General features: G+C 43.8%; 1 pseudogene; it reads left to right on the top strand.

The window, feature by feature from the left end:
• The first annotated feature begins 5,345 nt into the window (after positions 1-5,345).
• Positions 5,346-14,009, top strand: LOC130259427 (major facilitator superfamily domain-containing protein 1-like; annotated as a pseudogene).
• Positions 14,010-14,242: the final 233 nt, after the last annotated feature.

The raw sequence follows: 14,242 nt of genomic DNA, 5'->3' as shown, positions 1-14,242 counted from the left end.
GATTTCCCTTGCATTCACTTCCTCACAGTAAGTACCATTATTGAAGTAACCCCAGAAACACACAGTCAGAGTACGATAGCTCTGGATCCATGTGGACACCTTCCAGAAAAAAGTAAAAAACCATGAATTCCTGACATAATCAACCCGCCAAATGAATCGGATAATAGCTACAGTAACTTTGGTGAGGGGGCCCATATTCAAATAAGGGCTTGCAAATGGGAGAGAGATATCTGTGATCACATGGAGCCCAAGCCAGATTAAACTGGAAAAAACACGTTGCCATTTAAGAGTTGCTATTACTGTCTTAACTCTCCTCTCAATGCCCTCTGCCCCACATTTCGGTCGCCAAAATCTGTCCTGGTTTGAAGACAGGTGTCTGCCAATAAAGGCAGAAGCTCCTCTTTGAAATAGAGAATTTAAGTCCTCTCCCTCCCGAGTATCCAAGCCAATATTCCCTTGTCTCTGAATGCTAAATAGAGCAGGCCTATAAGCAACAACAGCTACTCTATGATATCATTAGCATTCAGAGAAGATCTGAACCCTTCAAAAACTGGTGGGGTAGACCCAAAAAACTGGGTGAAGGGTTGGGAGAAAATATGCCTTAGTGTAATTTCCTCACAGTAGGTGCCATTGTTAAAGTAACCCCAAAAACATACAGCTAGCGAGTGACAGCCCTGAATCCATGTACCTGCCTTCCAAAGGAAGTTAAAAATCCACAAACTCCTCACCTTGTTAACCTATAAAGCAAACTGGATAACAGATACAGTAGCCTTAGTTACAGGGCCCATGTTTGGATAAGGACTGCAAATGGGAGAAATATAGCCACGATGTGCCACCCGAACCAGGGTAAGCTAGACCACATGATGCCACCAAATGAGGTTTCTATATCCGGCACACAAAAATTAGGTTATTCCTCTTATCTCTCGATGCCCTCGAGCCCCAAGTTGGGTGCCAAAATTTTTCTTGGTTTGAAGGACAGGTGTCTGCCAAGAAAGGCAGAATCTTCTCTTTGAAATGGAGAATGTAAACTCCCCCCCTCCAAATTATTATTATAATTTTGAAATTAAGGGGCTCTCAGGCAAAGATAGGGGAATCAGGAATAACAGTTCTTTACTAGGAAAATTAAAATAGAAATACAGTATTACAAAGAACAATCCCAACCCTGACAGAGTCAGAATACAACCTGACACCCCATCAGTCAGTCAGGGTGTTGGCAGCAGTCCCATTAAATGGTGGCTACAGTCCTCCTGCAGTGGCAGATGTGGTTCAGCTGAAGCAGTGGTCCTGTAGAAAAGTGCAGTTTTCCTCTGAAGGTCTAGAGATGATGTGGAAAGGTCTGGTGTTCCTCTGGAATCCAGTGGAAAGATGGATAACTTGTTCTTCAAAATCTCAGTTTTTTTATCTAAGTAGGAAAGGCTTGGCTCCTCCCCCTGTCTGGAGCATCTCCCAGTGGGATGCTGTAATTTTATCAGTCATACAGTGGGACTTAATGGGCCAGCAGCAGATGATATCTTCCTGGAGGGAGGATGAGTTGTGGAAAAGATAGAGATGATTGCTTCACCCTGTCTTAAAGATGGCCCATTATGGCCCATTAGCAGATAGTATGTGCCATGGAGATAAGGAAATCATTACCCCACCCAGCTTCAAGAGAAAGTGATAGAATACACATTTCTGGCCACATCAACCCAACATACCAAACAGAAACAAAAGCAGTTATAAAAAAAAATTAACAACCAAACAGAACAAATAACTCAGTTCCAGTGCTTTCTTCAGTCGCAGACACACTCTGCCTGGGTCTGTTCTCAGTGGTGAAAAACGTGGCAGGGCCGGCACAGCTGCGGAGGTGGCAGATGGGGGTGGGGGGGGGAGGAGGGGGAGGCGTCAGCAGCCACGCTGTGTCTCAGGTGGGAGCAGGGTGGAGGAACAGCTCCCTGCTCACTGTTTGAGTCCTGGTGATCAGCTGTGGTCTCAGAGGTGGTAGGCTGGATGCGGAGTAGATACAGGGCAGTCTGACCGCGTGGGCTTGAGACAGCAGTCCTTTTTCTCCGAGCTTGCTGATGAGAGCACAGCCCCCCTGGAAACCAGTCCCCCACCTGCCCCTTTGTCTAGAGTCCTGAAAAAAGCCTGGGCGTAACCCAGCAAGCTCCCTTAGCAAGATAATGGGAAAAATTCTTTAAACTGAGACAGTAAGAGAACAAAACCCAACCCCCAGCACCTACCTAGACTGAGATTTGAAACACCAAAGCAGCCCTTATCCACTGGTTTCCAGAGGAAAAAGAGACCTTTCTACATCATCACTGGACCCTCAGAGGAAAACTGCACCCTTCTACAGGAGCACTGCTTCAATTGAACCACATCTGTCACTGCAGGAGGATGCAGCCACCATTTAATGGGATTGCTAGCTGCAGTACCTGACAGGGTGTCAGGTTGTATTCTGACTCTGTCAGCGTTTTGGGTTTGCTCTTTGTAATAATGTATTTATCTATTAATTTTCCTAGTAAAGAACTGTTATTCCTAATTCCCATACCTTTGCCTGAGAGCCCCTTAATTCCAAAATTATAATAATATAAGCTCCTGCCTTTCTTGGCAGACACCTGTCCTCCAAACCATGACATTCCGAAAACATATAAACTTACGGGAATGTTTAAATATGTATAATCCTCATAAATATGCATTTAACCAATGTAATGGAAAAAATTAATAAGAAAATTGTTCTACGTTAACTGCGGTACTTCTGGCAGTTTGCCAAGCACCCCAGCGATGTGTACTGTCCCTTTTATCCCTTATCAACTTTTAAAAATTTCAAAGAGTGAACCCTGTTTCTCACACTGAGGACAACTTCTTCAGGCAGGAAGGTGAAGCTGCACATACCTTAGTGCCTCAAAGATTTACAGCAACTTCCCCATCTTCCCCATTTATTTCCATTGCTTTGTGTAAAGCAATGTGTCTCGGTTTAGAGAGAAGTTTAAGAGAAAACACTCTGTAATTAATGTTTCTTCTGAAGAAAAGGGTTTCAGCAATCCCTCCCTGCCGATAAGAAATGAACATTATGGGATGAAAGTGGAAAAAACCAGCCATTTATTGACAAACTGTGAAAAATGAGATTCACTTTCCTAGTAAAATTTTAAAAGTTTAATAAAAGACATTAAGAGACAAACAATAAATTAAAAGGTTATACAGCCGGGTGCTTGGCATTCAGCCAAGAGCACACTTCCTGTTTTTGAGACACCTCTTAAATTCATTATTCATATTCATAGACCTGTCATGCTTATTCATACTTTTCTATAAACTATTTTCCATGTTCCAGGAGCTGTTTTGCATGGCCACTCCTTGAGACCACCTTTTTAGAGCACGCGTGTTTCTTGGCTGTGGCTTTAATTTATTTTTCTTATTAGTCTTAATTTGGGCTGTGGTCTTCAATTTCTACAGAGGGTCTGTGCTGGTAGCTGGTGTATCAGTAGCAGGTGTCTTCACTGGCTGTTACCCAACCAAGCAGGCAGTTTACTTACTACAAAGACACTTTATCAGCTTACGTTACTTCTAAAGAAAACTGTACCTTAAAAAACCATTTCAACACCACACATATGGTATCCACCGTAATACTTGTGAAAAACCAATACCACAATATGTGTTTATAATACAGCACAAACCAAGTTCCCACACAGCATGGTCTCTAAGCTAGCTGGGATGAGCTACAGGAAACAGAGCAGCAATGCCAGGGAAGGGGATTTATTAATTATAAGAAAGAGAGCTCTCACAGCAGCAGGATATTACAGGACAAAAAGAATAGCCCATCCCTCAGACACTGAAGTACGCGAACACACACCAGCATGAAGTTTTCTGCCTCTGTGAACACTTTTCCTTCCTGCTATTCATTCCATGCTTTGGGATTTTCCTCCCTTCCAGTCCCGATGTCAGCAGCACATATCACTGACAAGCTTCTGACAGCAGCAGCAATGAAGAGAGGTCTGGCAGAATACCCCCTGAGGACCCAGTGAGCCTGAGAGGAGACATGGGCTGATCAGTGAGAATAACACAAAGCCATCGTTAGGAGATGGCAAAGTATGTTAAATGACTACATAGTAATCGTCTTGCTGCCTCTCTTTTCAGAGGCAATACACATTTTATTGCAAAATTAAGTAAAACACCTGACAAAATAAAATCCCTCTTCTGCCTGAAAATGTTATCTTTACAACTGTACTTTAACCTATTCATGACTGAAGAGAATTTTTCTTTTCAAAAAGATTTAATACATGTCACAAACCAAATCTCGCTGTTTTCTCTCACATAAAGCAATCAGTTGGGAACAGAATTCAAATAATGACATATGCTTCAATAAGTTAAATGTTAAAGGACTGTTCAGAACACTTGAGGAGTTCCTGAGACTGAGAGCTTGGTGATAGAAAATCCAGATAAACAAGAGGAAGCATATACCAGGAGAGATTGCCTGTTTTCAGATAGAAAATGGAATCTATCAAATCAGAAAAAAACTGGCACAAGAAGGTCAGGGGCAGGAGGACGACCTTGGTATCACTTTCAGTGAGCTTTCTGTAAAACTTACTTTAAAATTAAAATTATCTGCATAGGTTTTTATGAGAGGACTAAAACCAGGACTTCCAAATAACGAAAGTGCTACTGTTTTGCAATAAATTTACAGTCAAAGCAAAATGTTATGATAATATATTTATGGATACACAAGTGAAGGAACCAGGTAATAGTTCAAATCAAAGTCAGAATGACTGAGCATCTATGAATTCAAGTTAATAATTAAGATGAGTGGCATTTGACAGAACATAAGAGGCCCAACAGCCAGGAGACAATACTAAACTCATAATATCCTTACAAGGTAGAACCTGAGGCAAATCCAGAGTAAACCAACTTCCAACAAACATGCTCCAGGATTTACCAGCCATCATGGATCCTCCTCTTCAAAGGGTTTCTTCAAGGATGGTTTCCATGGATCGTGTTCAGAATCTCCCCCTTACTGTCTCCTGTAGAAAGAACCCCATGGTCTCATAGAGCATGGACTCCCCTCCCGGAGCAGTGGAAGAAAACCTCGAGTGATTAACTGACCAAAACCGCCTATGCCCTGTCTCCCTGCACTGATGGTGGGAAGGAGGGAGGGGTTGGAGGGAAAAGGGTGTTTTTAAGGGTTTATTTTATTCTCATTATCCCCATCTGATTTTGTTAGTAATAAATGCAATTTGTACCTCTAAGTTCAGCCTGTTTTGCCTTTAGAGCTTTTCTCCCAGTCCTTCCCTAAACTCATGAAGCCTTCATTAATTTTTTTCTCTCCTCTGCCCAGTTGGGGCATGGGAGGGTGAGTGAATGACTTTTACGGGTGCATGGCGTTTGGCCAGTGTCAAACCACAACAATAGCAAAACCAAAGTTAATAAATCATGCCAGGTCTACCAGTAGACTACTCTTCATCAAATGCTTTAGAACTATGAATTCATACAGACTAACAGTAAGATTCGTATTTACATGTTGCTTAAGACTTTATACTATGGAATGAGGAGTCAGATCAAGACGAACTACAGCCAAGAAACTGAGGGATCAGATAAAGCTGACGGTGCAGTCTCCTGGCTTTGCTTTTGGACTGAAATGTGCATAAAAGTGCTGCGCTCCTGCTGCTACTGTCACAGGAAGGGGAAGGGAAGCTGTGCTGTGTCAGTGGCCAGTCATTTCCCATTTGACAAGGACTGGCTTTCTGGGAGAACACACGAATTCCCTAAAGGCTGACTGGTCATGGAAGTGGGAACTGAGCAGGAGAAATAGAAATCTAGTAGGGAATAACTTCATTTTAAGGGCATACATGAGGTTTTTTGTCTGTATCTGCACCTCACAAAGGCTTTGTGAGTTGTACAGAACTTGACCTGCCCCAATGGAACTCACCATAACAACACCAGCTCTAATAGGACACTGGAGTGTGTGGAAGGCTTGGGAATGACTCCAGTACAATGACTCAGTACAACTTGATGTATGTGATCTATGCTTGGACATGAATTATTTTGCTCTAGCTTTGGGGGTGGATGTTTTGGTAGTTGCTTCCAGGCAGCGAGATGCACATTTCTGTTCTGGTTTTCTCCTAGAAATGCAGTGGTGGTTACTCTGGCTGCATTCCTGATTGATAAACTGGGAAACTGCTGTAACTGCTGGGACTCAATGAATTTATTCTTGTACTATAGTGGAATGTCAGGCTGCCCTTTCAATGCATTCAAATCATTCAAAGGGATAATTAAAAGTCCCACTGTAGAAACACCACAGAGGCGTTGAGGGTAGGGACAGCTCTGTACGTGGGTGTGTAATGGTCAGCTGAGCAATTGAGACATTCATCCACTGACTTAACCTGAATTGACACAGCATGGCAGAAAACACACTTTTCTCCGACACATACGTGACGGCGACAAGGAAGAGTGTTACCGTAAGAACCCCATCATCAGCACGGCAAACGGAGCGCGCGTGTTGCGAGCCACAGCTCGTGGCTGCGTGGCTCTAGTGCCTGCTCGTTGCGGCTTTCAAAGCGACAGCGGCAGCGTGCCTCCGGCGTCGGCTGCGAGAAGCAGCGAGTCTTGAGCAGCTCTTGTGAATGGCTGGGTGCAAGCGGCGGCTCCAGGCTGGCCGCCGCGGGTTGGGATTGCGGCGGCTGCAGTCGCGGCTAGGTGCGAGCGGGGGTGGCCGCGGCTGCGGCTGCCCCCGGGAAACACGGCGAAGGCGGCCCCGCTCCGTTCGGGAGGCAGCGGAGCACGAAGTTGCCGTGGCGATTAGCTGGTTCACGGAAATGGTGAAGAAGGGCAAAGCAGATGCGGACAACAAAGCAGGACCACCTGGATGAAAAAGCGAGGGGGAGGGAGCCAAGCCGATCCTACAGGTGAACCCGCGCCCCTTCAAGAAACCCGGAAAATACTGGCTCTCGTTGTGGCGCAGTTAACTGCTTTTTTTTTCTGCTAAAGCTCCTCCCATAGCTCGATTTCCCGGGCATTCTTCCCAGGCATCCGGGCATTTGTTCCACTGGCAAGTGTGGGGGAGGGGGATGTGGCTCAGAGCCCGCTCACGGAAGCTTCCTCTGCCCTGACTGGCTGCCAGGCGAAGCCTCCCTGGGGACAGGGCTGCCAGCACACGTACAGACAGCCCTTACAGGAATCTTCCACTTCATATGTAACGTATGTTGAAGCATAAATAAAAATCGGATTAGTCCCTCTCACTCTATATCACAGAGGTAGATGTCTTAGGAGAGAGAGGCACAGGAGATAGTTCATCTCCTCTAGGTTATGGCCTGCAATAGAGCTCAGGGCAGAGTCAGAGACTTACAGAGTTCAGAGTGCTCTTGAGAATCCCCTGCCACTTACTCTGCCTCTCTAACCTCCCATCATGATAATATCATCATTATTGTGAGATGTTGCATAGTGATTCATGTCATTATGGAAATACACCATGGATCAATATAAACAAGAACAATACTGTTATAAACGAGAAACAAAAAGTCTTGATACTTAGCAAAATTTAGATAGATTTATTTTATATAGATGGAGCAATGCAGCGCTGGGGAAACGTGAGGGGTCACTGCCCACTCCACACTCCATCGAACTTTGGTTTGCAGCTTCTCTTTATAGTATGGTTTTCTCATTCTAATCTATAATTCTTGTTTTCTTTTCTGTCATTTTGCCAGGTAAGCAGTGGTTGTCAAAAAACATCCATGAAGTCTCTGAGCGATTTGTGAAGCCTCACAGATAACCATCTGGTCTTGGTAGATAAAAAATGGCAGAAGTCGGGAAGTCTGGTCTTAGTAGATAGGCAGCAATTGATTAAACAAAGGCAGGAAGTCTGATTTTGCAAAATCTATCAGGCTATCGGAAAGTCTGGTTTTGCAAACTGGTAGTAGATACAACTTATTTAGAAAACATAATATTCATAACAGGGGGATTTAAAACAGAATGATTTAATAATATATTTTCCTTTATCTAGGTCCATGCTTCACTCCAGACCTAAGTATTCTGGTTTATACAAACTCCATTACTTCTGTGATTAACACGAATCTTTTATCAATTATCACAATACTGAACTCAAAGTAAAGTATGGACATGAGACATAGGAAAATAAAATTATTTCATTATATTTGTTTAAATCACGTTGCTGTGAATTGTTGGCTGTTTTTATGCATTTTTATTATTTTGCCACTACAATCATGAATCATATCCACTTTTTATGCATAAAGAAAATGCGGGCTTGTGCAAACATGAACAAACTTGTTACTGCTGTTGCCTGCTTGCTAGGAGTGTAACCTGAGAACATGTTCCAGCCTTGTCCAGACCTGCTGGAGGCTTGTATCCACTGCTGCTTGAGTGCTAGCCAACATGTTTGGGCTTGCATGGACTTGCACCCCAGCACAGTAAGCATGACACGGCCCCACCAAAGACTGCCTATAAAAGGGGCAGTGACCAAAAGTGAGATGGATATGTTGGTGGAGTGCAGACTCCCCATGTCCCCAGTGCTGCTTGCTCGTTCCTTATCAATGAATTAATAAATTGCCTTATTGACTAACCTACCTGATTGTGGTGAGACATTTATAACAATTATTTTGATGAATGCCAAATCATTTTATTAAGAGACCAGTCTTTACAAAATTGAAAACTGAGAGTAAACTGATGTGGTTTATTGGTGTGTTCTGAGGTTGTTCTTCAGCTTTTTGACACAGAATGCCTTTGTCCTGACTTCAGTATGTTTGTTGAGGTTTGTGCATTTTTTGTTTCTTTGTAGTTGGTGTTTTTGTTTTTTCTCACTGTGCTGGGATCATCCATCTTTGCCTTAGGCTTGCTATTCAAGAAGGGCTCACCATTCCTCCACCCAATGATGTTAACAGGAAAACTGCTCTTTGGTTCCAGGAATGGGTGACTTACTAGTAAGGAATTCGCATTTACGTATTTTCATACTTTCAGATTTGCATCTCACCAAGGGGTCATGATACATTTTTGCCTTCTAGACCCATGTTCTACCAGTCAGTTTCACCATCTCTTCCCCAGGGACTTGTGTTGTTGGCAGACCACCGCTCCTTGATTTAATACGTGCTGAAATGTTTAAGGACAAGTTTGTCCTTCTCTGAAGGGTAGGGACTGATATGTGATTTCTTTGCCTTTGAAGTTATTTTTGCTTGCCGTATAGGAGGGATAAGTTCACCTCCCATGCCCCTGCATGATTTCATACATTTTTAACTCGACTGTGAGGCTAGCATATACCTCCTCTAGCACATGCCTCTTCTTTGCATGTGTAGAGCATCTCCCAGCCAGAGCTCTTCAGCTTCAGAGAGCTGCTGCTTCTGTGCCATGCTCTTGGTCAGGCCTGTCTGTTCAAGAGAGGATTTTTCTCTTCTGTAAGTTGTGCAGAATCATTATCACAGCCTTCTGGTTCAAGGGGAAGGAGCTGGCACTGGCACTTGGATTGACTCTATCTTTCTCCTGTCTTGGGAGTGTCCCAATTTCTTCATTCAGCAGTTTGAGACAAAGTTTGGAATCCTGTGGACACTCTGGGGAGGTGAATTTCTTTAGTGTTTTCTAGACCCAGGCCAGCCTGTTTTGTCCAATGATTAAAAGAACCTGAAAGAGGTAGTGAAGTAAGCAGGAAGTGGCACAAATTTTCCAGTTTTTCATGTTGCTTTCTGTGTGCAATGAGTGGTGTTTTCTGCACTGATAGCAGAAAACCTGCTCTGACTTTTTAGTGTCAGCCTGGCAGTTTTGTTTTCTTGACATATTTTAACATCTGCAGTCACAGATAGTCAGTACTTAATCTAGGAGTACTCCCATGGAATAGAAACTTCAGAGTGAAAGAGACAGGAGTGAAATGTGTTTGTTATTCTGTACTTTAGGCAGCAAACCTGCTGATTCTGCAACAGTGTCTGTACTGGTCCTAGTAGAAGATGCCTTGCATATGGCTGATTGAAACCATGTGTCTAAATTACTGTGAGAAGCAGAACCTGAATTGCACATTTCATAGTGTGAATCTGTTCTAGGGCTTGTATCTTTAGAAGATTTTAGAAGATTTGAGCTTCTCTCTTTTTTTTGGTGCAGTGAGATGTCATCTGTCTCAAGTGGAAGGAAAGGTTTAAACAGCACATGAGTGCTGGAATGGTGATGTTAGGGAGACTTGCTTCAGCACCTTCTTTGTGCAAAAAGACTTAGTGATTACAGAAAATATTATGCAGAAGCTGAAACTGATTTATGTCCTCTGATTCCAGCTCTCAGAGAGAAAGCTGTGGTGGGCATGGGGTATCACATCCTGTCTGACATTTAGTTTTGTGCTCAGGCAGCATTTGCAAGCACAGCAGAGTGACTTCTGCAGCCCACGAAGGGGTCAATATATCAAAGTGTGCATTCATCCCAGAAGCTCTTTTGGCTCTTTGGAAAACAAAATGGGTACAGAAATGAGAAGGATGTTTGCAGTAGATGATCACTGCCAAACTTGCTTTGACATAGGCAGCATAACCAGACTCACTACTCTGGAGCTGCCTGTGCTCACAGGCCAGACTGCTATGGTAACTGCAGCAGGTCACACAAATGAAGAGGTACAGCCTGGCTTCCTGTACAGCCGTGATAAGCCTCCCTGCTCTGGGGACCAGGGAACTTTCCTAGTGTCTGCCTTGCTTCTACCTTGGGTTTATTGCACAGTTCTACTGCAGGTCAGGAGCATTCTAGCCACAGGCCAGCTGACTTCTGCCTGAGAGACTCAGGTGGTTTTAGCCTCAATGGCTTCAGGAAGTCCTGCAGCCATGGGAGCTCACGGATTCTGACAGGGTGGCGCAAGGTGAAGGGTCCTACTCTCTTTTAAGAGAATCCAGGCTTAGGCATCATGAAGAATTCAGCATTTTACATGCAGTGGGTTTTGTTATTCAGTGCTCTCCACTCCGAGGAATTTCACCTCTTGTTTTTCCCAGGGAGCCTGCTCTGTGTGCTGGGGTTTGTTTCAGCCCTCACAGTCAGTGTACTTGATAAAGTGGGCAGCTGGGTTTCAATGGTGTTACCCAGCAAGAATCAAAATAAGTGGTACTTTTCCATCTCTACCCTGGAAATCCCAGGTGCAGGAACACTGCTACCATGGCACAGGGAAGGCTGCAGCAAGAGCCAGTCCTGGCCAGGAGAGGGCATTCACATCCCTCGGTTCAATCCTGCAGAGCAGCGCTGAGGAGATCACATCTGTGAACCATCAGCCAAGAGTTCCCTGCCCAGAGCCTTCCAGAGAGCTCAGGTAGCACTCGGAATGGCAGTAGCTTTCTGAGCCAGTTACTTTCTGACTGTAGGCGACTCAGAGGAGCATTTTGTGCACAAACTAGCTGGTAGCCTCCCTGTGAACTGCTTTCTGGCTCACAGGATCCAGGACAGGAAATAGCTAATCTGAGCAGTACTCAACTATCACTTGCCAGCCCTCATCTTCAATTCCTCCATTCATTCTGTCTAGGAACAAGTGCTACAAGCAACTTTGGTCTGCACTTTTTACATCACTTTGATCTATTAGATAGCTTCCTTCTCATGACAGCACTCTCAACTGGTTTCTGTAGTTGTGTTGTGATTCCTGTTTTTACTGTACCTTTCCACTGTGTTTCACTTAAGGATGTGCACTGGATTCTTAACAGAGCCTGCTCAAAACAGTCTCTTGTAGCCAGAACCTTTCTAAAAAGAAGAAAGCTTTTTTATTTTCTCTGCTGGATAGTGTTAAAGGAATGTTTTAGGGTCAAGACATCTCAAATTGCACTTAGAGGTGCATGAGCTGGCTTTCATTTCCCTTTTACCTGCCATTACTTCTTAAATCTCTTGTGCCCTTCAGTGCCCTTGCAGAAAGTGACACTGGTGTGAAGCTAGGCTATTATCCTGGGGAGAAAGGGCACATCTTGTCTTTGCAGCAAATTCAGGACATCCAGCACCTTCCTCTTACCTACTGGCTCCTGGTCTCCTCACCATCATGTTCTTCTACAGCTGAGTCTTCCCCTTTGTGGCAGACACTAGGTACTGTTCTATAGCTGTGACCCACTGACTGACATGAGCCAACAGAGCCTTACAGGCCTTGATTTTGGGTGGACTGGGAAATACAGGGGTAATAGGCTTGTTTCTTCCACTTGTGAAATGTGGAGAAATGCCTTTAACACCTAAAGGTTTGAGGGTTCTTTGACCTTTCTTTCCCTTCAAAGATGAGAGACGTTTCTGGGAGACTGCAAAATTACCTTAAAGGAAAATGATTCATCCAATATTTAAAGCTTCAAACACTGCCAAAGGAGGATCAGAAGGATTTGGGAGAAGGGGAAGAAATACTCCATTTAAAAAACAGCCCAGAGACATTTCACCTTTGTGACAGACCAGGAAAGTGGGTGTTTCCTGAGCTGGATGGGGTATCAACTTCACAGGCCTGGGGCAGCTCTGCATTCTGCTCTGTCTGGAATAAAACTGGGCTTGCTCAGTCTGGGTTTGTACAAGAGGAAGCCTTTGTATCTGGTGAAAGCTGCAGACTTAATTTTTAATGCCTGCCTTTGCTTAAAAGAAAGCAGCAACCTGGCCATCTAAATTCAGACTTCTGCTTCTGTCCTGGGGCTCGGCCACAGACTTGTTTTGCTGCTTTGTTCCCCTTGTGGATGATGCAGCAGCTCCTCTCACATAAAGAGGATGAACTTTTATATTAGGTAAGGCCTGCAGTAAAAGAAATAAAATAATTTTGGTAGCATTTCATTAGTGATTTGAAAGAGGCCACTGTGAAATCAGGAGGGAAGAAATGTCATCAGCATGACAACTGATGGGAAATAGCCATACAGATAGCCAAATCAAATTAAAGTAGCTACAAGATCTTTAAAATAAACCTCAGTGAAACCTGTTAAGCTGAATGACTGTAAATTCTATAAAGAATTTGAGGAAGTTTAATGCAATTTCTGCATGTCCCTAACAAAGCTGAAAGGCTGGTTTTGAGAGTGTTTTGGTTTGGGGGGTTTTTTTCTTTTTTTCTTTTTTTTTTTTTTTTTTGCTGTAACCCGGTCCCCTTTAAGGAATTTCATGGGGCACTTCCTAGTATTTCTCAAATGCAGATGTTCAATATAAATGCTGATCTTTGCTGCTGGATTATTTTTAAATCATTCACCCCCTTGAACTGATAAGGCTCTAAGCCTCTTAAAAGAGGATGTCAAAACTTCATTTTGGACAGGCAATAGCACATTGCTGGTGTCAGCTGTGCTGATATAGGAAACACATGCTTTAACCTGCAGTTTTCACTCTGCACTTGCAGAAATGTCTCAAAAGTGTCTGAAAATACCAGTTCCTCTGTGGTGTGCACTAGTTAAAAAAAAAGTAAACCACCAAAGGCTTGGCACTACAACCAAATGGAATCAAGCTTGTGAACAAGTCCTCTCATTCAAACCTTTCTGGCCCATATGCTTGTGCTCAAACTTACTTTCTATCAAAATAACCAGATCAAGAATACTAATTATTTTATTTTACTGGCTTAATTTTATTTTTAGCAAGTTTATCCAGGATAAATATTCTGGTTAAAATCAGCAGGCAGCCACTTACATTTTTGGGGCAGTGTATGACAGTTCCCTCATTCTCACCAAAGCAGTTGCCATATTAATTGTGAGTACCCAAAACAGAAAGCACTCACTGATAACTTGTTCCCGATTCTCTGAAATGTCTGCTACAGCCCCCTCAAACAGAATTTCACCTGTTATGGCTGAACAAGGAGTCTTTTATACCCTTGCAAACTGCAAGATGCACCTTAACCTGACTTAAATTACAAGAAGTAAGAAGTACTCAGAGGTGCCCTTGCTGTTGTCTGTGCCATGCTGGCTCTGCCAGTCTTCACTCTCCTGGCATTCACGTCTGTGCCTCTGCTGGTCTCTACCATCTGGCTGGGGATCACTTACTACTTTGCTGCTGTGAGTTCTCAACTGTAGCTGGGTGTATTATGGCTACACTCCTATGTCTGGGTAGCAAATTACTGCTGCCCCAGTGTCCTGCTGAGCAGGTTTCGCAGCCACAGGTTGAAGTCACTGGCTCTGCAAGCCTGAAGCCATTGCTTTGTAACAAATAACCCAAAAGAATCAACATGGAGCAGAAGGTAGAGCACAGAACAAAGAGTCTTTGGATATCTCCATGGATGGAGACTCTGCAGCCTCTCTGGGCCACCGTCCCAGTGTCTGACTACCCCTTGCAGGAAAAATGTGTGTCCATGTGTTCAGATGGAATTCTGTGTGGTTTCCCTTGTGCCCATTACCTCCTG

The sequence above is a fragment of the Oenanthe melanoleuca genome, chromosome 14 (genome assembly GCF_029582105.1).
Source record: "Oenanthe melanoleuca isolate GR-GAL-2019-014 chromosome 14, OMel1.0, whole genome shotgun sequence".
Classification (NCBI taxonomy): Eukaryota; Metazoa; Chordata; class Aves; order Passeriformes; family Muscicapidae; genus Oenanthe; species Oenanthe melanoleuca.
Note: the sequence above shows the minus strand (reverse complement) of the source record. Positions and strands in the feature narration are given on the sequence as shown.